The sequence below is a fragment of the Pocillopora verrucosa genome, chromosome 8 (genome assembly GCF_036669915.1).
Source record: "Pocillopora verrucosa isolate sample1 chromosome 8, ASM3666991v2, whole genome shotgun sequence".
Classification (NCBI taxonomy): domain Eukaryota; kingdom Metazoa; phylum Cnidaria; class Anthozoa; order Scleractinia; family Pocilloporidae; genus Pocillopora; species Pocillopora verrucosa.
The window spans coordinates 19,961,130-19,988,892 of NC_089319.1; the positions used below are offsets into that span (position 1 = coordinate 19,961,130).

Consider the following 27,763-nt stretch of genomic DNA (forward strand, 5'->3'; position numbering starts at 1 on the left):
TTGAAAGGGCTTCATCGCGCGGACACCGTGCGCGAATGCAGTTCCTTCAAAACTTTTGCCCTTTATGTGATAAACAAGCAATCGAAAGTGCCCTTGGGCAATTAAAGGGCATGTAAACCCAAAAATACATGTTTTTCTCATACTATGTAAATACTACTATGTAGGGTTCACCGAAGCGATCCGCACGAACACAGTGTTGACAGCGATGCGACCTCCTCGGAAACTCAGACTGGTATCTAATTTACTGTGTGATTTATTTGTATTTGATATGAAAATCCAATAAAGCAAGGGCACAATCTAAAAGAATGCAACAGAAATTTTTTAAACCCACTGAGCTTCCGAGGGTGTTTTATATAAAATTGTCAAAGGTGCGAGTGTGGAACTTGTCAACAAATGCCGACAACTCGTGAAAGTGTTTGTTGTTCGGAAATCGGGCAATCGTGGCAAAAAGTAGAGGAGCGAGGGTCTGAAACCAGGTATCCAGGTTTTTTGTCAATTTGCCTCGATTTCTTGGTGCTGGAGACACCGGAAACACCGGAAACGAGTAAGCTAAATGTTTTCCGTTTCATCTGTTTTGTTACATTTTGAGATCGATTTGCTTGAGTTGTTTCTGTCATTGATTTAATAATACAGTACTACAGCTAGCTGTTTATAGTTCCGAATAATTTGCTTCTGGTAGGGCCTGAATTGTCGGTATAACACCAGGAAGAAAAATGACTGCTACAAACAACAGGATGTTCGAACGGCTCGACGAAATCGGCTATTTTCATTTGAACCAGTTTCACAAATTGTGGCTTCAAATTTACGTCATTTGGAAATATTTGCGTTGTATGCCGTTTTGTTTGAATCAGTACAAAACTGGACGACACAAAGCTTTACCATTATGAAAAAACTGAGTATATTGTAGCAAACTGTAAGTAAAAAAATCATGACGAGACCGGCAAACAACAGCTGTGGAAAAGATTCCGTGTCTCACGCGATTATTAAACGAAACTTTGGAGGTTCCACCCGTGACGTCGCAGGAAAGATGGCGCCATTCAAAATGGCGAATGTTTCGAATTTGGAAGAGCCTTTTCAAAGTGAAAATGGACTTTTAAGAAAAAACGAATGGCACCTTTGGTGTACTTGATATATTTACTAAACATCTATGTGAAAAGAAAATGAACGTTTTTTGGATTTAAGGATTATTTTCACTTGTATTTTCAAAGTTTTCCCAAAATTTCCCTAACTGCTAAGCGACGAAGGCAATTTTGGGAAAACTTTGCCGCCTAGCAATTATTAACTGTAAAAGAAGAACTGACTTAGCGCCCACAGAACGATCGAGGTGTTGCGGCTGAATTTTTAGTAATTACTTTTTTGGCACTTTTCGGCGACCAAATTGCATGGAGAGAGTAACCCAGAACCTTAAAGCAGACCCTTCTTGTCATAATACGAATGTTTTCCAGATAGGGACACACGTTAACGTCAGCTTCACTGCTTGCATTTTTCAAGGTTAAACCCTCGCGTGGAACTAACAACTCAAGTTTACTTTAAAGTGCACAATGTAAGCCAAAGAAATTTTATAATTTAACTCTATGATCGAAATTTTGTTTACAAAGGATAATAATGGATCGACACCGACCTAGAGCGTCAGATTCACTCGCGGGGAGTCAACCATTTTCTCTTGCCCCTTGCGCAACATAGAATGCAAATTTGCTGACCCACTCTATTGATACACACAACTCGACAGTCGTTAAGAGTTGAAAAAGATGAAGTTTTTTACCAAAACCATGTATTCCCGATTTTTAAACGCTAACAAAAATTTAGTAATGGTATGTCCACTTCGGAAAATAACACCGCAAACAACAGCGAGCCCTAACCGCGATGAGAACACTTATGGATTTCTCCGATAATATTGGCCTGTAAAGAAATATATAACGGAGTTTTTTTGCACCCTCCGCCGGCACCGCATAATTGGCTAAATGCTAAGGAAGTAATGTACTTTAAAGAGATCATTTATGGAGTAAAATCTTAAAATTTTTTTTCCTTTTGGGGTTTCCTGGCGCGCCGCTGCGAACACAGCTAAACTTATGTATTAAGCTGCAAGAAAATAAAAAAAAAACAAAAAAAAAGTTCTTTACTCACAAATCTCTTTTACAATCTACGACCCATTTTACATCTCGTGTCTGAAGTTGATTTTTAAGCAAGTTGAGAGCAGAGTTGGAAATGTAAATTCAATTTAATACGTTACGAGAAGAGGTATTTTACTCGTTGGTAATTTTATTCCTAAATTTGTTATTTATTTTTAATTGAAACATCGCGACATTTGAGGATAGACACCACCAAGGCAAACACAACATCGACGGAAAAATTACCAGTCAACGGAACGTGCACTTATGATATATAACTAGTTATAGTTCTCACTAGAGCTGCCCCCGCCCTACAGTACCATTTTCTTTTGTTTTTTTTTTTTTAGTTGGGCTTGTTGTTTACAGTTGTGTAATTTTTCTGCTATGTTGTTACGGAATTGTGGCTCAATACTTTGGTTTTAGTAATTTTGGATCTCAAAATACTACAAGTGTACAAAATGTAGTTTTGCGAAGTGCTTGGGATGTTTTTTTTTGCTGTAATTTACAATTACAACCAGTAATTTCCTTTCTTTGACTACTGTTTACTTTCAGTTGTGCTGCGAGTCCTTCGCGCCCAATAACAGACTTGCCTCTGACAAATCCAGAAATTGCCGAGTCTTTCGGCTTTGTGCAATAAGCTTGATTTGCGGCGGACAAATCGGAGTTAACCGAGTTTTTCGGTCAAAATGCTAAACTTACACCGTCTTCTGAGCATAGGTGAAATTATTTCTGTATTAACTTCTGTATAACACAAATGAGTCAAGACAGCTTTTAAGAACAAAACAGCACTCTCCGCGCCTTTCACACTTTGATGGTCGCGTGGACTCCGACCGAAGAAACTCTAAAACTCTGAGAATAATCCAACATCAAAGCAAACGAGTTAGAAACTCAACTTTTTCATGTATTTGATATCTGGTTATACTTTAATTATGCTGCAAGTTCTTTGCTTTAAGTTCTCACGTTAGCTGACTGAGCTGTGGACCCTCCGCCGCCTTCGATCGAGACTTCACACAACCGTTTCTCTTTTGACGGATTCTGATCACCTTTTAAACTCAAAACTACCTTTAATTGTTAGAAAGATGCTATACACAATTACCGTTGGACTTGGAAACGCTTCTCGACGCGGACGCTTAACTCGAAATCTCGACAAGGACAAAGCTCGTGTCAAAGACGCCGATCCCAAAAGTCCTCGCGCGCGTGTCTTTTTGCTGGCCGCCCATGACCATTTGCGGGAAAAACGTTGATACCTTGCGGCCGTGCAAGCGATCAAATCGAGATTTTTTCTGGTTATGATCTACCGAAAATACCTACATTCTCTCTTCTCAAGTCTTCCTCTATATTACGCGGGGAGTCCTAAGGTGCCTCCTCAAGTTTTTTGGCCCTCTGGGGCCAAAAAACCCTGCGGGGGCAATTAAGTTAAGGTTGGTTGGTCATCTCAACAGGAAAACTATCTTTTTTTATTAAAACACACATTGCTTTTTTATCACGACTTTTCACGGTTAACGTTCAATTAAATCTGCAAAGGAAAAAAAATAAGACAAGTAAATTTAATTATGTTAACTTTAATTAATTTCACGTTCGAAGCCAAACACCTCTCTTTCTCTTGCTAATTGAGCCCTCTCGCTTTACTTTGACAAGCCTATGGATCATTTTACGCATCCCTGGTGAGAATTTTTTTCTTCAGCAAAGCTCGTCAAGCAGAATGTTGAGACTTCCATGACAAGTACACCATAAACAAAAATTTACGCCAAGGACTGAAGTACAACGCCATCGGTTAACTTTATCGCCAGTCTAATTAAGATATCATAAAACTGATCAAAGACAAAAAGCAATGATTTCCCCAATCGGAACAAATTAAGATAACGATTATTATGACTGATAATCATGATGACAACAACATAATGATCGCAATAATGATGATGATGAATTATGAGTCTCCTAGTCTCTCATAACCTTGAAGCAGAAGCTCAGTCCTATTACCATAAATTATTGCCCAGGGGCCTATGCGACTACATATACAAAAGGTAGGCCTTAAATGAGGAATATACACCAGCGATTAATTGTAATTTCTTTATGAAGTTTGCCAGACGAGTGTTATCCGGCGTAAAGAGTTATTATTTATAGTTGGCATCTGTTTGGTTGTGAGAGACTTCCAAAGAAATTCCATCCAAACCCCACATGAAATACTAATTCACATGTTCAATGACACTCATAACACAATAACTATACGAGCCATGTCTGTATTGACAGGTGGTTGCCCTTTCAGATGCTAATCACTATTAAATATCTATCCATTCACGCAACTATTTATCAAGAATCTGCCTATATATTAGTTTCAGACACCAACTAGGAAGGTTATTCAAAATTGGGTCTACTCACTTAAGTTCTGCTCGTCGAGATTTCGCCTCAAAATTCGTAGACCACCATCAATTCGACGAGATAGATTTTTGAAGAAACCATTCAAGTCTTCCTTGAAGACATATTTTGGAGTGAAAAACTGATAAGGCTCGTATGCTACTCACTAGAGAAACTCAGGATAGGGGAAACTCGTCAACTCATGATGGGAAAGAAAGCTCCCTGCGTGTGGTTCTTAACTCTCTTACTTCTATGTTTGAAGCAAGAGGTATCTGTTTCATTTTATCGATGGGGTGAATAGTCTCCAGAGCTCCGCCTGAAACCCTATTAACATCTCAAGTACTTACATGTACTCTGCATAGAATATTATGTTGTGTTCATCATCAGTTCCGTTTGTTTATTTCTGTCTACCCTCTCTTGCTATTAAAATTAATAAAATTCTTCCCAGAACGTTTGCCCTTTGTATAGACTGTATTTGGCCAGTTCCTGAGTTATTACAAAACCCAACAATCGTACTGAATCAATTTACGATCTGATCACAATGTTTTCATTAAACATTAAGGATTCTCTTCTTCGATTTCGTAGGCTTGGATAAAATATTTACACGACCACGACAAGTACACCATAAACAAACATTTGCGCCAAAGAATGAAGTACAATGTCATCGGTTTACTTAATCGTCAGTCTAGTTAAGACATCTAAAAACCGATCAAAAACAAAAAAGTGATTTCTCCAGTCGGGACGAATTAATAATAATTATGAGTAGTACTAACGATAATAATGGCAACATAATGATGACAATAATAATGATGATGATGATGAATAATGAGTCTCCTAGACTTATTTAACCTTTAAGCAGGAGTTGTGCAATCTGCTTTATTTAGACACAAATCAATAAGAATGATATTATTAGCAGTTATAGAGTTCATATCTTGAATCATTTCCAACGACGGCGGCAGAAGTGGCATTATCAGTAGCAATAGGCAGCACCTTCCGCACGACATTTGAAGCTCCGAGCAGACATCCGAGGAATACCAACGCTGTACTTCACTTTAAAATGACCCAAGACAAAATAAGTAATTTACCCAAAAATTCCTATAACAAATAGAATGACTTCAGTTTGTTCTTCTGCATGTTTTCAATCTCCATTCTGAGGTCAGCAGCTTTTAAAATAATTCCCTGTATTCTATCGTCTTCGTGTACCACAACATCATTAACGACGCATGAATCTAATTTGTCTTGCCAAGTGTGCTTAACTTCCTAAGCAGCCTTGCGTGGTTAGTTCCCAACGAAAATTTCACACAGATACTGCAACACTCTGTCTAGCCCTGTAAGACACTGATTCCCATGACCAGCCAAGCATACCTTTAACATGCTGTTTCCCGAAATCTTTTGGGGTAAGCCTCTGCAAGAGCTCACTCTGTGACCGATTGTTTCAACCTTTCCTCTATAGATTCTTTGTCTGTCAGCAAGTTGTTAGTGATGTTTGGTCCTCTTGACTGGATTAAAACTTGGAGCTTGTTATCCAGCTGCAACTAAAAGGTTGAAGATTTCCCTACAGAAGTATTCCTTTATAAGCCATTTATACGAGTCTTCTGTGCTATGCATTTCAATAAACTATCAATGAAGAAGTGTCTTCTCCTTCAAGGGCGCATTCTTCAATTCCTTGTCGACAAGCTGTTTAGTTCCAATCCCTACCAGCCCCTGCTGTAACGCTACTGCAAAGGTGTTTCAGTTGGCCAACATCTAGAGACAAACAAACAAATTCCTTGCCATCACCTTTAATAAGGATCATCGAAATCGAATTTGAATTTGTGTCAAACCTTCGATGATCATCTTGTATCAAGACTACATCTTTACATATACTAATAGAAACAAAGAGATAATAGAAAAATAAAAATAATACTAGTGGAATTATTGGATTATTTGTTATATGCAACTTGAGTTCGCGGAAATGCATTTATGTAGTCAGAATTAGCCATTTGATAATTGTGTCTCAGAATAGTCCTGTTCCCTTGGCTTTAACAGCCTCCATACATTGAAACCTCTGAGGATACCAGAGAGACTGCGACTGAAAAGACTGTTGGACTTTTCTTAGGCTATTGTTTACCACCAAATCATGTAACTGAGATCTTATTGCTCGAGTTGGTTGTGGGGGTTTTATGCACGAATCGGAGAGATGCAATCTAGGATTCACAAGGAAGTTTTAACAAACAAAAAAATGCGTCAACAAACGCGCCACAGGGTATTTTAAGTCATACTGTGTTCGGCCGATCGTATTAAGGCTTTTCTTTTAGAATCTATTGGAACAATAGAACTACTGCTGAAATAAACAGCGACTTCACTAGCTTATTAGGCAGTTTTGTGAGTACTGTTCCTTCTCTCTAAAGCTTTCCATTTCACAAATTTTGCGTCGTAACTTTCATCAACAACATTAATTCAACATGAGACTTAAAAACGGGTTTCTGTGGCAAAAAACGGCTTGGAAAAAGTCTTCTATTTACCCACGGAAGCTCATGATAGCAGACACGAAGGACACGGAAAAAGAGAGCTCATCTCAATGAGTTCGGAAAGCTTTAGCAAATGGTTTCTTCTTGTCGGTCATCTCTCTACCTTACTGAAGCAAAAGGTAACGCTTTCATTTGCTTAAATGTGAAAGATTCTCCCGCGATTGTAGCCTAATCTGCTTAATCTTTATTTTTAGAATGTCAGAGGAATCGAGTGGAGCGCAATCGATTTGAAAAACACAGCCATAGCAAGTCTAGTCACCAAACGAGGACGGCGACTTATTAAAACATTTGACACGACACCACAAGGGAAGAGGATCAACCGCACGCGGTGTCGACAGTACTTTCACTGGGCTGATTCGACATTCAATTTTTCTCCCGGCTTCGATTTTTCAACGTTTTAATTCAACATTCAGTTTCATAGTTTTTTAAAGAACCATAAGTCGCTGGAAGGTTTACAAACAATTAATTAAAAAAATTAATTAATACGCTTAAAGTCCTGAAAGGCGCGGCCACTCAGGCAAGCAACGCCTTGGACGATTTGCCTGAAAATCAAAAATGGCTTCTAAATCCAGGTAAGATCAATGTGACATTATTGGACTACATAACTATCGTATATTATACGATAAATTTTTCCTTCCAGCTCTCATCCATCAACGTAGCACGTTTCTACTCGTTTGCAATCAACAACTTTCCTCTGAAGCTGATCCATCGACCACTTTCCTACCTCGATTCTCGACTCCACTAGAGCCGAACTCGAGGCTTTAAGTTGCAATAAATTGAGGTTGAAAAACTCGTCTTGAAGAAATCGAGCGCAACAGAATAGCATTCGAAGCATTTTAGAAGAGGTTTGTATCACTTTACCTCGCCGAGCCTTGTCGAAGGTCTAGATTTGTAATTCCACATATCCCACATTAGATGCAACTCGTTTCCAAAGCAACACGAGTAGTATCACCGGCAGGAAAAAGGCTGACCATTTTAAAGTCCCTTTTGGGTTCAAAAGGCAGATTCACCACTTCATCTCTCTCTTCATCTCTCAATTAACCTTCATAATTCGTGTGCTGCTGTTTGATATTTTATCATTTTTGCAAAAAAGGGATTAAAAAAAGAGGAGGGGGGTTTAAGCAACAACAAAACTAACGTTTATGAGTTTTGTACCATTCTAGTGATGCGCAAAGTGCCAGAGTTGTAGAAAGCCAGCCAGGTGAACAAAGGAACCTCCTAAGGGTAAGTAAACAAAAAATTATCTCCTTTTGAATCGATAGCCCCTGGCAAAAGCTTCACTTCGAAATAATTGGATGAAACAATACCCTGTAGATGTCATTTGCCCCTAAGGATGCTACATTCTAGGAGATAACATTTTTTAGTCAATTTGTAAATTCATATCACTTTTCTTCAAAGGTCTCCTCAAATGCACGATCCCAGTCTTCTCCTGTAAGCAGTTGTGGCTCTTTAAGGTAAGACACGTTCTAACACTACCAGAAAAATTTCAAAGCATGAGCTGATTTCATCCTACATTTATCACATTTTGATCCTTTGGATGCATTCTTCTCTCAAGGTATTCAAGCAACGAATATCCCTCCTTTTGAAATCTTAATAGCAAACATTCTGTGTGATCAAAAAAAGTTCCAATGCAGTTGCTGGGGTAGCTTTAAAGTTTTCCTAGTCCTGTCTCCATCTTATATTTCAGTTGCCTCAAAAAAATATTAGAGCACAATCTGGCATTTTAATGGACAGCATTCAATGATCTTATTCATTGAGATCTATACGAGTAAATTTTCTTTTTTTTCATAAGTGCAAGAAGTCGGGATGAGATGAAAGAGATGGAGAAAGAGATGGAGGTCATAAGAAATCACATTATGACCCAGGTATCAAATATCTTGATTTCTAAGTAAGATATGTTCAAACAATGTGCTGATTTCAATCTAAATATGGGTCCCTAAAAAGGAGAAGTACTTAGGTTTTAGTGAATCTGAGCCCTACCTTTCCATACTCGTGAATCGACGTCATTTATGATTATAATTTAAGGTTCAACTGTATAATAAAAACTGTGTACGACTGAGTTGGCACTTTTTATGAAAAGCTACCAAACGCAACTGACCTACTGACTGACTTTACGTCTCAGTTTGTTTTTTCACTTTAACAGTAACAGTTTCTTATGCTTTACTTCGTCAGGGAAACGAGGTCGTACAAACCAGAAAAAAAGCACCAAGAGAGGGAAACGAATGAAATCGTTTACCATGGACGGAGACTCTTGAATTGCGGAGGAAAAACTTTCCAGCCAAGTTCAGTGCAACTTGCTGGTATATTTTCTTGAAACATTTTCTTGGAAAACCTTATATTTTGGGTTAATAATAATTAACAGTTCATATACAAGAGCATGTGTTGATCTTTTAATTCTATCACGCATTTTAAATAAAATATTAAGATGTGATTAGTACCTGTGTTACCCAGTAATAACAGCAACATTTGCCATCAATAATTTAGAGAAAGCAATGCATGGCATATACATACTGGTTCCTTTTTGTATTACAATCATGTATACCCTTTCCCACCACAAATAACATAACTGAGCGAAGACTTGGCTATGTCTCGGCCAAATGAACCTCAAATTTATCGCTGGAAAGGTTTTGCCGCCATATTTCTGCTTCAGCGATATTTTGAGACAGCGGAAAACATCTACTAAAAAAAACAACAGTGTGTATTTCAACATTCAAATTTATGCTTGAGAAGTTGCGTGACAGCCAGACGAATATTTCGTACCAAACAATTGACATAGAAATTTAAACATAAAACATTCCACACCAACAAAAGAAAAGTCGTTAAAGTAGAAGACTGAACTGGCAAAAATACGCTGAAGGATGAGGTTGCCTTTCCGCGCCTTCCAGTGGAAATGCCTGTTTAAAATGCAAATTTCAATGTCACGAATGAAGCCAAGCGAAGCTAAATGATAGTGCTAACCAATCACATGAAGACATTTGTCTTTTACAACCATTTGGAGAAGTCAAGCCTCAACTTATGCGTGGCGGATATTGGTTCCTTCGACTTTTCATTTTTGCGTTTCTCTCCACCGTGACTGCAACCTTTACTTAGCGTAGAACACGTCTCTCAATCAATGCCAAATTCTGCTCATGTCACAAAAAGGAGGCTTCCCAAATATCCACCACAACACCTTAGGAGTAGAATAACTGCTACATCTTATGCCAAGGGAATGAAAGGTAACATAATTAGTTTAACACTGTACAAACTTTTTTCCTTTACACAATTTCTTTGAAGACTTGTGTCAACACTTATAGAAAAGTCTCTTTCTAGAGCGCCACACGGCCAGCGGAATGGCATCACAGAGTTCCCACGGACAGCTAACAATGGAATCAAAACACACATCGATGACGAACGACAGGCCCTTAAAGAAGCGTTTGACAACTAATATCCTGCTTCAATTATTTAGACTGAGCTTATTTCAAAATCTTGTAAGCTAATCGTTCTTCGGGTAATAAATGGATTTTAAAGTATGCAAGTCACGTGGTGGCAGATGGCTAATAAGCGCTGTATCTAAAAATTAGCGCACGTGTGTTGCAATCGAAAGAGCGGATACCGACGAAGAGCATTAAAGATTCCAAGTTACAGGAGAGTGCCCTGCAAGAAAACTTTAGAAAGTAACCAATAAAGTTAATGACAAATCATCGCATTTGGAAAGTTTTGTTATGTCCTTATGTCCTCTTTGTCAGTCTGTAATGCCTCAGTGCGCGAACAATTACAAAAGGCGTAGGACACATAATACGCCCATTCTATACAACAAGCCGTGGAAGAAAGTCAAGGCATCAAAAATTAGTAAAATGTAAAGAAGAAAATTCTTAAGGAAGTATCTGCAACAAATGTTAGTCCACACAGAGCGGTTCTAATTCAAAATAGGTTGATTTGCTCGACCATATGGACTGACAAAGTGAGTCGCAAAGACATGTTTAGGTAGCAATACTCGATGAGAGTTTTAATGTAGAGACACGTAACAGAGACTTATTGCTCGGTATGTTCCTTAGGCTATAACCCCAAGAGTACTTCTTTTGGGATGGGGCCCCTTTAATAGTTCCATTGAGAAAGATAACTAAGTTTTGTCATTTGCTTTTAGCCAGAAATAATGAATGAGCAGTATCTTCCTACGTACAACATGCATGCGCTATCAATTAACAATTGTGATGGCCAGAGTGCTTTCTCACCACGTTTTCCTGATTTTACGATTTTAAACGAGTCACTATTGTCCCTAAGGACTATACTTAGACAACATAACTTTTGAATGAGGCTTTATTCGAAACAATAAGTCCACCGGGTGCTAGGATTATAATTTCTACAGATCAGTGTTTCACCATGCGTGACCACTCCAACTTAATCCATGATACTGTTATTTATATGGGGCGAATCAAATGTGTAATTCCTAGCAAAGGTACGGACAAAGTTCTGTTAGCACAGTCTCCTGCACCAAGTCAACTTTTGCTCATGAAATAAGTATTTTCACGTTTTCGTTTCAGACTAATGGAGCAAAAAGGTAGAGAGGTAAGTGTTCAAAGAAACCCGTATTTCAAGAGCCCGACACCAACATATGTATCTGATAGCTTTTCTTGATGTTTTTACAAATTTTCTTTTTTTAACCCAAATACTTTTGCCATCTATGGACTAATGAAACTGGCGATTTAGCCCACTTTTCCATCTCTACAGAGAAATTCAGAGAGGCAACTTCAGAGAGGGCAAGTTCAGAGTGGCATCCACTCCCGTTGCCCCCCCCCCCCCCCCCCCGTTTTCCTTTTTCAATAAATTCATAACGGATCCCATACTTCACAATAACAAGGCTAGATTAAAAAGTTGACAAAACGAACATGAATGCATAACCACTGAATAAACCAACAGTCCCTTTCCCTAAAATAGTCTCTCTTTCTTCCACCCATTTACTTTTGTTGTTTTGTTTTTTTACATACACGACTTTTCTTTTACCTATTTCTGATAGACATTTATACAAAAGCATCATACAAATTAATTGTGAGCTGAAATATACTTCGCCCACTCTAAAAAAAGCCAACTTCATTACTTTAGGTGGGAGATACAAGGTTAAATTTCTGCACTCGTTAAATGGGAACGAAATAAAGGACATTATGTAAACCCAGTATGACAAATTGTACCACGTGATATCCTTCAAAAGTGCTCTGGTTGAGAAATAGACTTTAGTGCCAAATGTTAAAGCTTTTTGGTTTGGTTGAGAGTAGCGGTGATAGTTTCGAACGCGAGGACAACTATAACTCAGTAACTTAGCTACAAATGGCTACTTTTTTGAGCACTAGACACAACAGTAATCGCGGAGACTTCAAATATGAAAGCTGAGCATAATGAGGTTTGAAACGGTTTATTCTGTACCAGAAATGTTTGGCGTGGCACATCTTTCATTAGAAAATATTAGGACTCTAACTTCAAATAATATTCGAGCGAACGTCCTAACTATACAAAGTTATCTTTCTAGAGTGTCACAAGTATCGGCTGTCACTAAATTGTTCGGAAACATTCGGTCAAACCAATGCTAGACAACGAACGAAGCAAACAGCACGCGACACTGAGGTAAATAAAATACAACAATTTACATGAAATCATTAGGACAGAAAGTAAGTCGTGTGCTCGCCTGCCTCTCCTTAAAAATGGTTGATTATGTCACCATCGTGGCCACATAACTCAGGTTTGATATCATAATTTTAACGGAAATTCGCTTATCATAAATGAGTTGAGATCGGTCACGCATACACGAACGTCACGTCGCACTTGATAATATACACGCTTGTGAGCCTACCCAGGTACTTATTTCAAAGGACCTTGGGCGTAAATGAGGTTATCATGGCTAGTAATAGGTGAGAGACATTGCTCCATAATATTTTGCTGCAAAGTGAATGTTAGTATTGTTTAAGGTTTTGCGGCTCTAGCACCAAGAAAGTATTATTGTGGGTTGTTCATTTCAAGTTGATGATGGACAACAATTCGCACTATGAGCGCTCCCTACAATTTTGACTTTGGAAAACGCTTTTCATTGATAATTTTTCCTATTTGATGGCAATAATTTGGGTTTCCTATTGGCGTATTCCGAGTCTGAGATATCTTCGATATAACTGCTTGTCTAGTAGGGATGGTGAACATGAGTGTCTCAATTGCATCTACAAATAATTTCAAGAGAGCAAAAACTCGCCATCACAAATGCTTAAACAAGCACTTCGATACTCCTTCAATATATTTTCAACAAAGTGAGTGATTTAATCCCTATGCTAATGCAATACAACAAGACTATTCGACAAAGGTAAGCTTTCCGGAGATTTTTCACTAGATTCATAATTAATGACAACAAATTACACGGCACAATCGTTTATGAACTCGACCAGTAATTAAACTGTAGGAGAGGTTCGAGTCAACACCCAACATTCGCACGTCTGACTTAACTTGTGCGTCGTAAGCAAAAATTTGCTCTCTCTTAACTCTTCTGAAGCCACGGGCAGTCACACATAACAGACGAGAAGAGATCATATCAGAATCGAACAAATATTTCCTTACCTACGTCTACATACATCCTGCATTCTTTAAAGTAAGGTTTATATTTAATGGATACGAACAATACCTAGAGATTTGAAATCTGATGACAAAATCTCTTCGTTCGGACAGTAAGCGAGAATCCAACATGATATCTGGAATAGAAAAGCACTTCACAGCCGTTATTGTTCTTTCCACATCAAATTTCTCACTAACTTTAAGCGCGACAACAAATTACGATGAGCTTAAAGAGGTCACACTATAGAGATGATATTTTGAGCAGAACACTGTGCAAAAAAAAGATAATCCAGTGAGGTAAACAGCAGTTATTATTCTTTATTTTCTAGCCAGGACATAAAGCTAGTATATGAAGAGCTTGAGCGCATCAGGCAATATATTTATGAAGAGGTATGGAAAAAATAATGGCCATGATTTGATGATTGAACTAAAAATAGCTTCCAACTGAATTGGAATTAATTACAATACTCTTGCTCTAACAAACAAGTGAATCAAAATTTTTTCACTCCTAGAATTACGAGAGACAAACAAGTTCGTGTGGTTCTCGTGGGTACTGTTTTCCCACACGGTAAGTAACATATTGGATTTCAAGAAATCTCGTGTATTTCTGAATTCCATTTAGTTTTATCCTCGTGTCCGTTATTTTATACCACTAAAGTGAGACACCGTTGTAAAACACTATATACTTCAGTAAACCACCGATACAACAGTTCATAAGACTGATCACTCCCGTATTTACTACTAGTTCTCATCATATCTTATTTACCCCTAATTCCCACCAGAACAATTGAAATATGTATCAAGCTGTTACAAATGGCATGGCTCTTCTTTAAGTTCCAAGTTTGCTTTGGCTTTTAAAAAAAGCAAACCCAGATAAAAAATAATAAAGAAACGAACATAATTCACAGGTTCTTTTCTTTACACCAGGGGCATCGACCTTCATCCAGGAGATGTTCAGGTAAAATGCCAAGTATACAAAACACAGACTCAGACACACGCACGCACACACAGAAAACTATTACGAGTTTTTAAGAACAGCTTATAAATATTTTGTTCCCTACGTGGCAACCAAACCTTCATTATATTCATTCATTTATTTTTTTTCCTTTACCTCGTAGGGATTCGACAACACTACTTTGAACCTCTGTGTGAATCACAAGTCGCACAATATACCCACAGAAAACTAAGAAAGCTAACAATCCTATTTGTCTTGAGGCATTGATAACTTTGTAATAAAAAAATATCTGAGAAAACTAGGAGCAAACTTTGTAAATTGTTTCATACACGGAAAGGATGCCCAACAATGCCAACAAGATGACCTTAATATCTCATAATTACTGTATAACTGAAAAATAGAGCAACCGATGAAGAAAGAAATCTGAGTACAAGTGAACCACAAAGTAATAACATATCGCTGTGCCTGAATAGAAGAAACTCCACCGCGGAAATAGACAAGTCGTTTTTGGCAAACGACCTGGGCTTATTACAAATTATTCCAAATTGTGAAGTCCAGCTTATGAAAGGTAAATACAACCTTTCCTACCTTATTTGTATACGGTTAGGAACCGACGCTACACTCGAACCAAAAAAGGCAATTTTCAAACGAGTGGTCGATCTACTTAACCAAGTTGCAATACAAAGGTTAGCATTCGTACAGAGGCGTCGATTGATTCAAATTTTGCACTACTTTATCGAGGCCCTAATAGTCTGACCATTGATAAAAATAACATTCGACGAATCATCGTCTTACAGTTTAGCACGTCCGCCAATATTTGGATTTTCCAACTCGGCGAAGTGAAGGTAGACCATCATATCTGAAGAGTCGCCGTTGTCTTTAAAGTAGTCCCCAAGGGCTTCACAGTTTTGATTCAAATAAAAAATGCCACGTTAAATCGGGTTAAGAGATGGAAGGGAGAAAATTCGCCGCCAATAACATTGCTGGAAACGTAGAGCGACCGTAAAATCTGACGTCCATCGAGAGCACATGGCACTTGGCACGACATTCAATCATAAATAACTAAACAGCTCATTGAGCTTGCTGATTGGCTCGACAAAAGTTTCAAATCAATTCTCATGACTTTGTCACGCAAACAGGTTAAGTCAAAAGACTTTCAGACAACATTTTCACTAAAATGTTGATTGGAAGTGGAGGTTTTGCATTTGTATAACGTGCTCATTTACTAACGTAACATGGCAAATGACAAGTTCAAACAAGCACTTAAACCATGGAAAGTTCCACTCTTCCAATCTACTAGGCACTAAAACCTTTCCTACGGAAGTCGGGGACAAAACGAGATAGCTTGAAACAGTACATTTCTGGACTAAAGGTAAAAAGGTATTCTGTATTTCTATGCTAAATTTTAGCTTCGTCTGTGGAAACACGCTCTCGAGACAAAATCTCAATTTATGCTGTCAAAATAGTTGTGACGTAAAAGTTGACGTTTGTGATGTTTCTTTAGAAATGTCACGAGATTCCAAAAATAATTTTTCTTATTCGGTGAACAATTTCTCCGAGCTTGTGTATCCAGTAATTTTGGCATTTTAGTGAATATCAATTTATACCTGCCGGGCAATCAGTCTATTCGAAACTTTGCTTGATCAGAAGCGTAGAACTTCTAAGTGTCGATAACCGAGCGATATTATAGGATGCACAAGCTCGGAGAAATGGTCTCACTACACACCAAAATAATTCTTGGAATGGCTTGACATTTCCAAACAAAGATCGGATATTCTAAAGAAGTTTGAAGGGACTTTTCTATGGAAATTCTGTGAAAATGTCTGAATGCTTGGCATTTAGTCTATTCAAGGCCTTGCCCTGCTGCTGGGTGTTTAGCCTCAATGAAAGTCCCCTACCGGGCATCTAGCCACAATATAAGTCGCTATACGCTAATAAGCATATATCATTAGTGAACTAGATGCCGTAGAGGTTCAATACTATACGCATGAAGTTCATCTCACTATCCGTGCACGAAATTAGATCTATCTTAGGTTAAGCAGATCACCGCGTTAACTCATGTTTTTAATCACATAATTTCTCATAGGACGACAAGAATGTTTCTCGCTCAAATTAGTAATATACCCGATTAAAGTAGCATCCTCCTTCGCCTAGATAACCTCGAGAACACTCTAATAAAAATACAATAATACCTGCCTTAAAATAAGGCAAAAGCAAGGCTGAGATAAAGATGCAAGAAAGTAATCCTCACACATTCAGAACAAACATCTATCTGCTCGAAAAACAGTGCTTAAGAAACGGTTTGTAAATCATGCTTCCGCTAATGGGCAAAGAGAGACCTCAATCGTTTTCCCTTTGAGCCAGTTTGTTGGCTTATATCTACTTAAAACGTCTAATATTTCAGCAAACGACCCAAAGACGTGGTCGATACACAGTTGTGCAGCGCTCCTTAAGCGACCCATTTGTATCTAATCATTGTCGCTAAGGAAATGGTTCAGGTTTGAACCGATTATCAATGCGGATTCATTCTCATCAATCTCAACAAATAGGGAATGTAGGCGAATGTATCATGATAATATTACGCTCAAGCAAATTATTTCAATCTCCTATTGCCTCAAAGTAGCTGTTGAAGCGCTCTTTTGTATTACCAAGCCAAGAAAAAAATCTAGAAGTAGACGACATACACCTTAATAAAACTTATTTTTGGTGATTGATAGCTAAGTTTTCAAAATTTCGAGACCATTACGCCATGTCAATAACACAACAAATCTCACAAACATACGTGCCTGAAGAAAAGTTCATCGGTAGGTTGTATTACATATTTCAGGGTTATTCACACATAAACTTGCGGTTCCCTTGTATCAACATCACCTAAATCGATTTATGATAAAACAGCGGCGAAAAAGCGATGATCTCCCTCGAAAATAGTTCATTTGGACGTCAAATCAACCTTTCACCAAATATTTCCTTCTGAAAACATACAAAGTTTGCCCCGTGGTGATCCCTGAAATCTAAACAGTGTTTCTAGCACAATAAATCCACGAGAGTCGTTTAAATTTAATTTTCTATGCTCTCTTTGTTCTTCCCTATTTCGCGACTCATTCGTAAGTCCCTTCCAAACCAACACAAGGATCCGATTACAAACAACTTATTCAGTTAGGAACAAGGCCAACTTGCATAATGCAATAAACATTCATGCCACACCAATATACTACTTAATGAAAAACCAAAGTAAATCGTAATTTAGAGGCCTGAGGACTACATATGTGGATTTAACCTCCTTCAAACATTTTGGAAAAAAAATACTAAGAGCTACCAACGCTATTTCTGCCTGTGCCAAGTTTCAAGCTGAATGTGTAAATATTCTACGCCTACCTGTAAGAATGTTATTTTGTGCATAAAACAATTACCACTATATTCACTTCTGTACCGTCTGTGTCACTGCTCAGCACGTCTTTTCTGGCCACTCTTTTGACTTTTCACGACAGCATAGAGAATATTACTCTTCAAATAGCGAATAGAGCCAAGCCCTTTAGTGTAGCTATATATTACAAAGCCTCATTGGAGTACTTCTGTAAGGGTCCTTCCATTATTAAGATATTAAAAAATGTGTTAGTACTCACAGACGTATTCCATGTCCTATTTTCCTCTAGGAACAAGGAGGACTGGTGTTATGTGCCATCAATCAAGACCAGGTAGGTATCCTAATGGTTTTAAAAAATTAAATACTACATTTATACATTTATCATACTGTTACTTAGCTTGTTAAATGGTTTCCTTCTCATAGGTTTCATCCATTTCATGGATAATCAATTCACTACTGCTTGAATAGAGTTCATTACTGCAAAGATCACTCAATTATTGATTTAAAAATCCACAGTTCACCTATATGATTCACAGTCATTTATTCGTCACCCCACACGTTTTCTTTGAGCCAGCAAAATGACCAGCTCCCACTTGGCCATTCAGCTCAGGTGGCTGAGCACTGCACTGGTATAGGTCATGGATTCAACTCCCATACAGGCCTGAATTTTTTTTTCAGGTTTTATTTTGACTGCTGCTCTAAATTAGTGTTAATGTTTTTGAAGATCACTCACATACTTCACAATTTTAACGTTCCTGCTTTTATTGTACTGGAGAGCAAATCAGAAAGCAGGAATTTCTATAACTGTATACTAGTTTAAATAGTAAAACTGATGTGTCCATTTACAAGGGCAAGGGAAGCTAATGCATTTCATAGCCTTCTGCTTTTAAACAGAGATTGGAATGTAAATACACAGTTAAATACCATCATCATCATCATCACTTGAAATTTCAACCCAGACATAACAATAACTTGTTATGTCTGGGTTATTACAGGGAGTTGCTGGTCTCAGAATTTTTGACTCAAAGAGTTGAGTCTGACCCTAAACTGTTTTAAGGGCTTCATTAACTTCCATACAGGAAAAGTTCTGCTGCAGACCTGATAAAAGTTGAGTAACAAAGTAGATCAAAACACAGAGAGTTTTCATGGTCACCCAACCAAGTTCATGTATGGGCCCTTTGTAACTGCACTTATACATTAATTCACTGGAAGAGTAAACACAAACAAAGATCTGCAGCTGCATTTTTAGGCTTGGCTTCATCCATGATCATACATTTGATTAGCACATAACTAATTCATTAAAAAAAAAAAACTGTGCTGAATGTGGTCCAACTTCCCCTAGAAACACTTAAAAAATTCCATACTTCAATTTCAACTTTCTTTGTGACCAGAAGGCCTGTTCAGTCATGTAGTAACGAGAATGCTGTACTTCAGAATGACATTTCTATTTCATTCTCCATTTGACATGACGGAAGTCAGCAAGAAAGTTCTAGTGAGATCTTTCTCTACATTGAGGTAAAATATGTGTAGTTTAAACAGTGAAAATTAGTCTTTGAGGTCTCAGTGTAGCTTTCAAGTTGTTTCCAAACCACATACAATTGTACATTTCCATCCAAATTGTGATAGTAGGTGTTTAAATTCCTGTGTTTTTTGAGTCTAAGGTTTTACTCAAAATCAGGGCTTACAGGTAAGAAAAAGCCATAATATACAACTGTTACTTGTCCACCCTGCGCAAGTCTTGTGTCTGGAGTCACGAAACTGTCTTGCAGTCCTGGATCCTTTAAAATTCCTATTTTTTGTCCTGCAATGTTCAGTCTCCCAGTGTTACTCCTCGCATATCAAGAGGACAAGCTACATGAATAATTTAGCACACTCTCTCCCATTTCCCAAGAACAAAAACTACATGTCAGATCTGTCTTGACTGAGGTTACAAATTGTGTAAAATCCATCAAATTGTAAAAAAGTCAATGCTGCATCAGGTCCGGCAAAACAGAGTTTGAATCTTAAGACACAGCTAAAATTAAAATCCCTCCTCCAATCCACATATCCTCTATTTGCAAATACTGTAAATGAAGGAAATTAAATTCTGACCAGTGAATGATAAAAAGGGCAATTATCTCTTAGAAACGTATTGAGCACCACCACCAACTGAGCAGTGAAACCAAATGATGTGAGCCAAGCAAATTATATGTTGGTTTAATTTGACTCATGGACCAAAAGTTAAGTCCATATCCCTTGCAAAACATTCCATAGCCTCAGATGTTGTCATGTTCTCCCTCTGCCTTTAGACATCAAATTCAATTAACAAAATTCCTATTTTAGTCTTCTTGCTCAAAGTTTGGACAGTGTCTTAATGAGCTTGTTAGCTTGCTAATAAACCTTTTATTAGAAAAGAAACCCCCAGTTTGCAGACCATAGTAAGCTTATATATTTCTAAACAATATGAATGGTCAGCCACCATGACAATAACAGTGGTAGTTATAGGCACATCTCAAAATAATGAACTCCATGAGTCATCCCTCTCTAAACATATCATAGTATAAATCTACCAGCATTCCATCACAACTCTTGCATTATAATTAACATCCCTACTCACTATTTGTGATAGATAGTAACTTAAGTGAGTTAGCCTACAGTGTGCTATTGCAAACAAAATGAAGCAAAAACATGAGCTTGTAGTGTTTTAAAGTTTTGAACAAGTGGTAGATTTACTAGCACAATTAGAATATTTGCTCTCTATGCCCCATGGCTGACTTGGGCTTCCAACCAATCAGCTAAATGTATAACACATTGAAAATCTGGGGCTCATAATCTAATTGTTAAATACATGTAGGGTACCCCAGCTCTGCTAACCCAGTCAATTACTTTCTTATGAATTTAAGTTGTTTTTTATTTTTTGTTTGTTTTCACAAATACAGTCATTACAGATGTTTGGAGAAGAATGGGTATAGTTTTGGCTGAAAACAGGTGAGTTACAATGCAATTTTGTGAGTTTTATTTATTAGCATATGCCACACAGGTGAAAAGTGCTTTTCATGCACACTGATTGGGTAGTTTAATAGTGAATGGCAAGTACTATTCACCTCTGAGTAGTGGCAGAGACAAAATCACATATAAAAAGTTTAATTTCCCTCCATTTTTTGGTATATTAATCCTTTACCTCCCATGAGTGACCAAGACAGAATTTCACTTTACAATATCAATACAATATCAACCAGTGATGAGAAGTGATGTGAATAAAGAGAAATATCAATTTGGGGATAATTATTTGATCCAATACTAAATTCTCTGAGCTAACATTCTAAGAATTGTATGGTTGATAGTAAGGAGAATTACAAATTTGATTTGGGAAAGAAAGGGTTAACCCTTTTAACTCCAGTGAGTGACCAAGACAGAATTTCTCCTTCCTATATCTATACAATATCATGCAGATAAGTGATGAGAATAAAGAAAAATATCAATTATGGGATAACTAATTGATCCGATACAAAATTTTCCAAACTAACATGATGAGAATCGTTTGGCAAAAAGTAAGGAGAACTACTTATGAGATTGTGGGAGTTAAAGGATTAAAAAAAATTAACTAATTTTTTTGGTATCTGTGTGGTATAGACTAAGAGAATTACTCACCTCCACCTTAATGAATAATTGTTAATTATTTCAGGTCACTTCCAATATCTAAATACATATTCTCCACAGTCTGTCATGTAATTCTTACAACTTACAGTAGGATCTGAGAATTTGTTATTAAATCACATGGTGTTCCCTATTTGATACTTTTCATCCTTTCCATCCCTTTGTGCTTGATATTTTAGGAAGAAACTCCTTTTGGGTCACTCCTGAGGGTGACATGGGCAACATGTAGTTTCAAGCAGTTAAAAGAAATTCAGATTTTTGTAAATATCCTTGTCAAGCACTACTAGTGTAAATCCATAAGGAGTATGCATTTGCTTTGTTTTTTTTCATCATCATCGTCGCTATTATTACCTATGGTCTTTCCACTAAAGAGATAAGAGTGGTTTCCATTTTTCATTCACTTCACCTGAACTGTTTCTTTTGACCACAGCTTATCCTTTCTTCACCCATATAATCTGTAGAATAGGTATATCTCAGTAACATTGGACAATTGTACTTTGTTCAAAATCCTTTTTATGTTTGATATGCATAGAATTCAAGTCTGTTTGACCAAGAGAAGCAAAGCAATTGAAAAATTTACTCTTGACAGCAGACACCACTGCTTTTTAAGTATCTAAGCATACTGAAAAGTATGTTTCACACTTCTTTTAATTTAACACATAGACTCCAACTTACTGGGTGTCTTGTCAATAAAAGATCACAATGTCAAAATGGGGTATGAACAAAAAAGTGGTATATGGAGTGAAGCCAAGTGCTACTGATGTTCTTATCATATTTGGTACTTCCTCTACAATCTATGACTGTTCCATATAATAAAAAGGCAAACTATTGGAATAGTGACGTCATCTAAGCATCAGTCCTCCAACAGAGCATAAGTAAGAACCTATCAGAATGATAGTTGCCTCAGATTATTCAGGTCATTTCCTTTAGTTGTGACAGGACAAGCTTATTTGTTTCCACTTTCAGGTCCTTGCTAAAGTCATGACTTGAAGGAAAATTCTCCCAGTCAGGTATGGCATTTATTCAAGGGCAGCACTAATTGGAAACTTTGCTTCAAAGAGCAGCTCTCAAGATTATTCTTTGCAAAGAAATTATTCAAAACAATTTCTTTAAAACTTTTGTTGAATGCTTCTTACCAATCCCTGTCTCCAGAGCAACATGAAAAAGATAAGTCATCATGCTTGCTAAAGAAATATGATGGGCCAATCATATATATATTTGAATGTACTGGTAATAATCACCATACTATTTCACTGGTTCACAGTACATTTTTTAGTAGCAGTAAAACTTAAAAATACTTGATAGGTAGAAAGTCTCGTGCATGTGAAACAATTTGATGGAATATTTGTTGAAAAATCATACAATTTTAAACAACATTGACTCAAAAGGTTCCCTGAGTAATTGCTTTCAAGGTCATATTTTGCATTCTTGAGTAACAGGCTTCAAGTATGCTTTTAGCTACCAGTCTATCTTTTTTTCCTTGTGCTCATATTAAATTTTTTTTTTAATTTAAAGGGGATAATTTGTACCCTATGAAAACACAGTAAATAATGTCACCATGCTCGTTCAAGAGCAAAAGACCTTGTCCACTGATGGAAAAAGCACTACCATACTGAGGAATCACCCTCATTCACAGGAGTATTTAATTATCAAGTTACTGTGGTGCACTGTTTCTCTCCTCTCAACCTAGAGGTAAACTTTTCTTATCTAATCATAGTCCCTTATTATGTGTTGCTTTAGTTTACTAACTTAGGACACTAAAAAGAATTCCTTTTCGGGTCAAATTTATAAATTCCAAACAGCTGAACCCTCCTCTTCTTCCACAAGATGGAAGTTTGTTAAACTGGGGTAACAAATGTATTCAAATGACAGTATTGGTAGTCACACTGCCCTCTCCAAACATTCCATGCAGAAAGAACCAAGCTTGAGAAAGTAATATTGCTGTGTTTGAGGCATACTTAGGCGCAAAAATCCCTAGCATCCATCGACACGTGCTGTCAAAAAAGTGCCAGTGAACCAGGACTGAGTAATCCTTGATGGAACTAAACAATTCCAACTACTTTATGAGTTACGACCTAGAATCTAGTCTTTCTAGCGTTACTAGCCATTCAGACTCGTAAAATTCCATGGCTTTCTATGGCCTTTTCCAAGGATATTATAACAAGTTTGAGCAATCAAGTAATTGGTTTCAAATTACTGTGAGCATTCAAAATCTTTCTTGCTTTGTTGATGCCTATGGAAAAATTTCAATCAGCATTCACGACCTTCCATAAACCACACACCATTTCCAAGGCTCTCCAGGCCAGGAACAAAAATTTGATAAAATTCCTGGCCAGTCTAACCGCGAACCCTGACCTGTAGAAAGACGTTTTTTGCCCTTCGACAGACTGACTTCGTGGAGCAATCGCTTCGATTTATGCAACTCGATTTTTGAGCTTGGAAAGTTTCAAAATGTTTTATGTATTCTCTGTAATAACATACCATTAAATTTAATCCATAAGCTGCCCTCCTTGATCCTCTTCCTTCATCGACATCTCACATACGCTCACCTTCATTCCCGACAGAAGAGTACGAGAGACGTCGACCTTCGGGTCGTGACCCTCTGCCCCAGTACCCCTGGATGGCGAGATCCCAAAAGTTTAACCGCTGCCCTTCAACTACTGTATTATAAGGTCACGTGATATCACGCAGGAGCACACTACAACATAGTTTAAGCCAATCCGTAAAAAGTGTATATGAGCATTTCTAATTGTTATCACGCGAGGTCATTCTATCCTGTTCCAATGTTGTTACGTTTGCATGACGAGCCCATTAGGATACATTTACATCCCTAGAGAATAATCCAGAGATTTGAGACAGAGAAGAGGTCATCTTTGACCCCAGTTAGGAAGTGTTGAGCAAAAAGTCCGAAAATAACACAGGAAAATCTGTACCCTGTAAAGTCAGTTAATTGCGATCAAGAGCATTTGGTGACTTTATGGAGGAATGTTAAGGACGTTGACTAAAATGGATGAAACTGAGAGGATCACCCGTGATCGGAGACTTGTAAAGAAAACCAAAGACTGCTGCTGGAGTCATGGAAAACTCCAAGTTACGGGCTGTTTGAAGGCTTTCAATGTCAGAGGTGGACAACCGTGCACTCAGTCAGATAATAGGCTTTCATTTAAAGCAATTGCTGAGTGAAAAGCCGGAAAGGAAACATTCTCATCCGAGCCGGTGGAGGAGTATTCAACTGTAGATCCCCAGGCATCTTCACTCGATTTTTATGATGAAATTTTCACCTACTCCAGTCACTAAAAGTCAGTTATCTCAAAGAGAGGAATTACCACCCGTTTGTGGTGACTCTACTTACCAGAAGTATCCACTATTTTCCTACCACGTCATCACTTATACTAGGCCCTAAAAAATTTCTCTTAGTCCAGATTGTTCATTCATTAATCAATATTCCGCAATAATTTCCACCCACTAACCCACTAACTCAGATGTTAATCATCCAAGAAAGTCACTTAACTATCAACTTACACTAAGCACAGTACAAAGGGCCGATTATTTAAAGAAGCCTTAGCCGTTGTTTAACAAAACCGCGTTCTAAACTATCTGCAATTTAGCTGAACCTTTCATCTGAACATTTATTGAACAGTGTCGATAGAGCCCAAAGCTAACAGTGGAAGGACCTTTATTTCTCAAATCAACCCTCCTATAGAGACACTCTGAGGCCCACTGCTTGCTTAAAACCGCAGTTTAGGCTAGACCTCATGTAAATAACCGACCCAAAATCATTACATGTTAACTCTTCTACCTGAAACTTTTTAACCCTGACATTGTACTAGTATATTTTAACTTACCTTTTATTACTTTTTCAAAACGTTTAAGTGCTTCCAATCGGTGCTTTACCATAAAACCTTTTTTTTGTCCACGGGAAAAAGTTTTCCAGCAGTGTTTGGCAGTAAAAGTGTTGCAAACACGTTTCGATTTCGTCGCGCTCCATCAAAACGATAAAAGAACACGTATCCATCTTGACCAAACACTTGGTAGATTTTACATATTTCTAGGCTTCAGACATGCAATGGCGTTATCTTCCACTTTCGATGGCATGACGGTGTAAATCCACTAACTGCAAAGGTGCTAACCAGGAAATCTCCCTGCTGGGACAGGATATACAAGTAACAAAGACATATACATCACACAGATGGCGTGACTTTTGGTATTCAAAATGGCGATATACTTCAAAACATTGTTGTTCAATTCTCTCCTCTCCATGTTACTATAAGAAAGCTAAAACAAAGTTTGGGGAGGCACCGGTACCGTTCTTGAGTGGAAAAGTACTCTGATTCCCTCGTCAGCCGCAGGTGAACCAATTTCACTTCTGGCTTATTCGAATTCAAGCAATCGGTCATCTTTTGAAAGCCTTCAGTGTCTTAAACATGATCTGTGGTGCTCTATAGGGGATGTATATGCCGGTTCTTTCTCTCTGGAGGATTATATAGGGAGCGATATGACTTTCATGTCAGTAAGGCTTGTTCGAATATGAATGAGTTATATCTCCATTCCATACTTCATATAGCTTTTACGATTTATAGCTATGCTAGCGCTATATTTTAATGTCACTCAAGGCTAAATGCAAGGAGTGATGGCAATGTGTAGAAAACTGTGCACTGATTGTTCTAAATCAGTCAGCCCTTGGAAGAACATCATTAAAGAAAATTAAATTAAAAAATTGCGTCGCTGAAAAATTAAATTGATGAAAACTCCGAGTTACCAACATCATACTCATGCACACTGAATAAACTTTGATTAGCATAAATCAGTTGCAGATAACAGAGAATGCAAAGTAGGACACAGACCTGTCACAGAAATGAAACTAGGTCAATACGTCTCGGTCTGTCTCATGGCCCCACAGATCCTTAGATTATGGCTCATCTAACTTAGTATCCCGACCAAAAAGTACATCAGAGATATTTCATAGTGAAGTCAGAGTCCCTTTATATCAGAACGTCACCTGTAAGAGATAACCAGCATCAGGAGCAATCTTTGATATCTAGTCACCATAAACGCCATGCATGACCGAGTTCTTAGCTGCACAAATATTAAAGTGATAGACCTTTAACAATCAGAATTGCAAACTGAAATCTTAGGAAAGCACTTGTTAACACCAGTGAGCTTTTCGAAGTGCTCCAAACGCCAAACTTCAGAGATGTAATCCCTCAAGTTTTTTAACGGGATAATTAATTTTGCTTTCAAGATAAGGCAATTGCATTAATGAGAGCACACTTCATATCAGTGGTGATTTGTACCCGGGTTTCCGTTTTCTTTTTTTCAATAAGTGACAATGATTACTGAGGAGCTAATATGTTCCTGACTAGAAATTGCAGGATACTATATTGCTAAGTGTGACAAAATCTTCTCCGAATCAAGTAAGTTTCGAGGAGAAAAATACATCTTAAGGTATATTGCTTTGATGAAAGCCATGAGTCACGCTAAATGCAGAAATTTAGTTTGACGTATAGAGAGATATCATTCTGTCAACTCCTTAACAACGTGAACCAAGAGGGCCGAGCAGTTCGCGATTTTTTTTTTCAATGCTAAGGTTTAGAAATGCCATAAACAATTAACCCTTTGAGTTTACTTTACGCCATGTTAAGAGCGAGCGACACTCGGACGGATATAACGTATCAGTTTTCAAAGCGTTAGTTGGTCCCAATGAGACACCTTCATTTAATCCTACGGTTACAACTGTCATTCTCGTTAAAGGATTGTTTTGACGTGCGGATGTCTGAAGCACCAACTGCACTAGTCATTAAAGGAGATTTAGGAAGTGAAATCACTTTAAAGTAGGAATATAAATTGACTCGACGGCGCTGCTGCAAACAGTGGGTCGTAGTACGTAATACCGTAATGATTGCGTTGCCCACTATGAGGATAAACACTCATCAGAGGGAAAAATCTGTGTACGTAGTTGTAATTTTTCTACAAAAAGTAGCACTTTTTAAAACATAAGTGAATAGAAACAAGCTCAATACGCTCCTGTAATGCTTTGCAGGCCAGAACAAGATTAGAGAGTTAACGGTTGAGAACCTTAAACCGGATTATGCAGGAGTGACTTCGGAGCACTTTAAAAAGTTCATCCTGAATTAAAGATAAACTAACCATTATCGGATCCATTTAAAGCCATTACCAGAATTACTTCTTTCTCAGTGGGTAGCATATTCGATTGGTAAAAGACAACACCATGGCAAAGCGAAATTACGTTAAGCAGCTTCTCGGATCAAGA

At 37.7% G+C, this 27,763-nt stretch overlaps 1 long non-coding RNA gene across 1 annotated transcript; it reads right to left on the reverse strand.

Annotated features, from left to right (window-relative positions):
* Nucleotides 1-5,012: 5,012 nt before the first annotated feature.
* On the reverse strand, nt 5,013-27,763 carry LOC136283080 (uncharacterized). The gene is made up of 5 exons (XR_010718541.1): nt 27,640-27,763; nt 26,337-26,491; nt 25,338-25,634; nt 18,116-18,196; nt 5,013-6,209 (listed from the first exon to the last, which is right to left on the reverse strand). It is a non-coding gene; the product is annotated as an uncharacterized lncRNA (long non-coding RNA).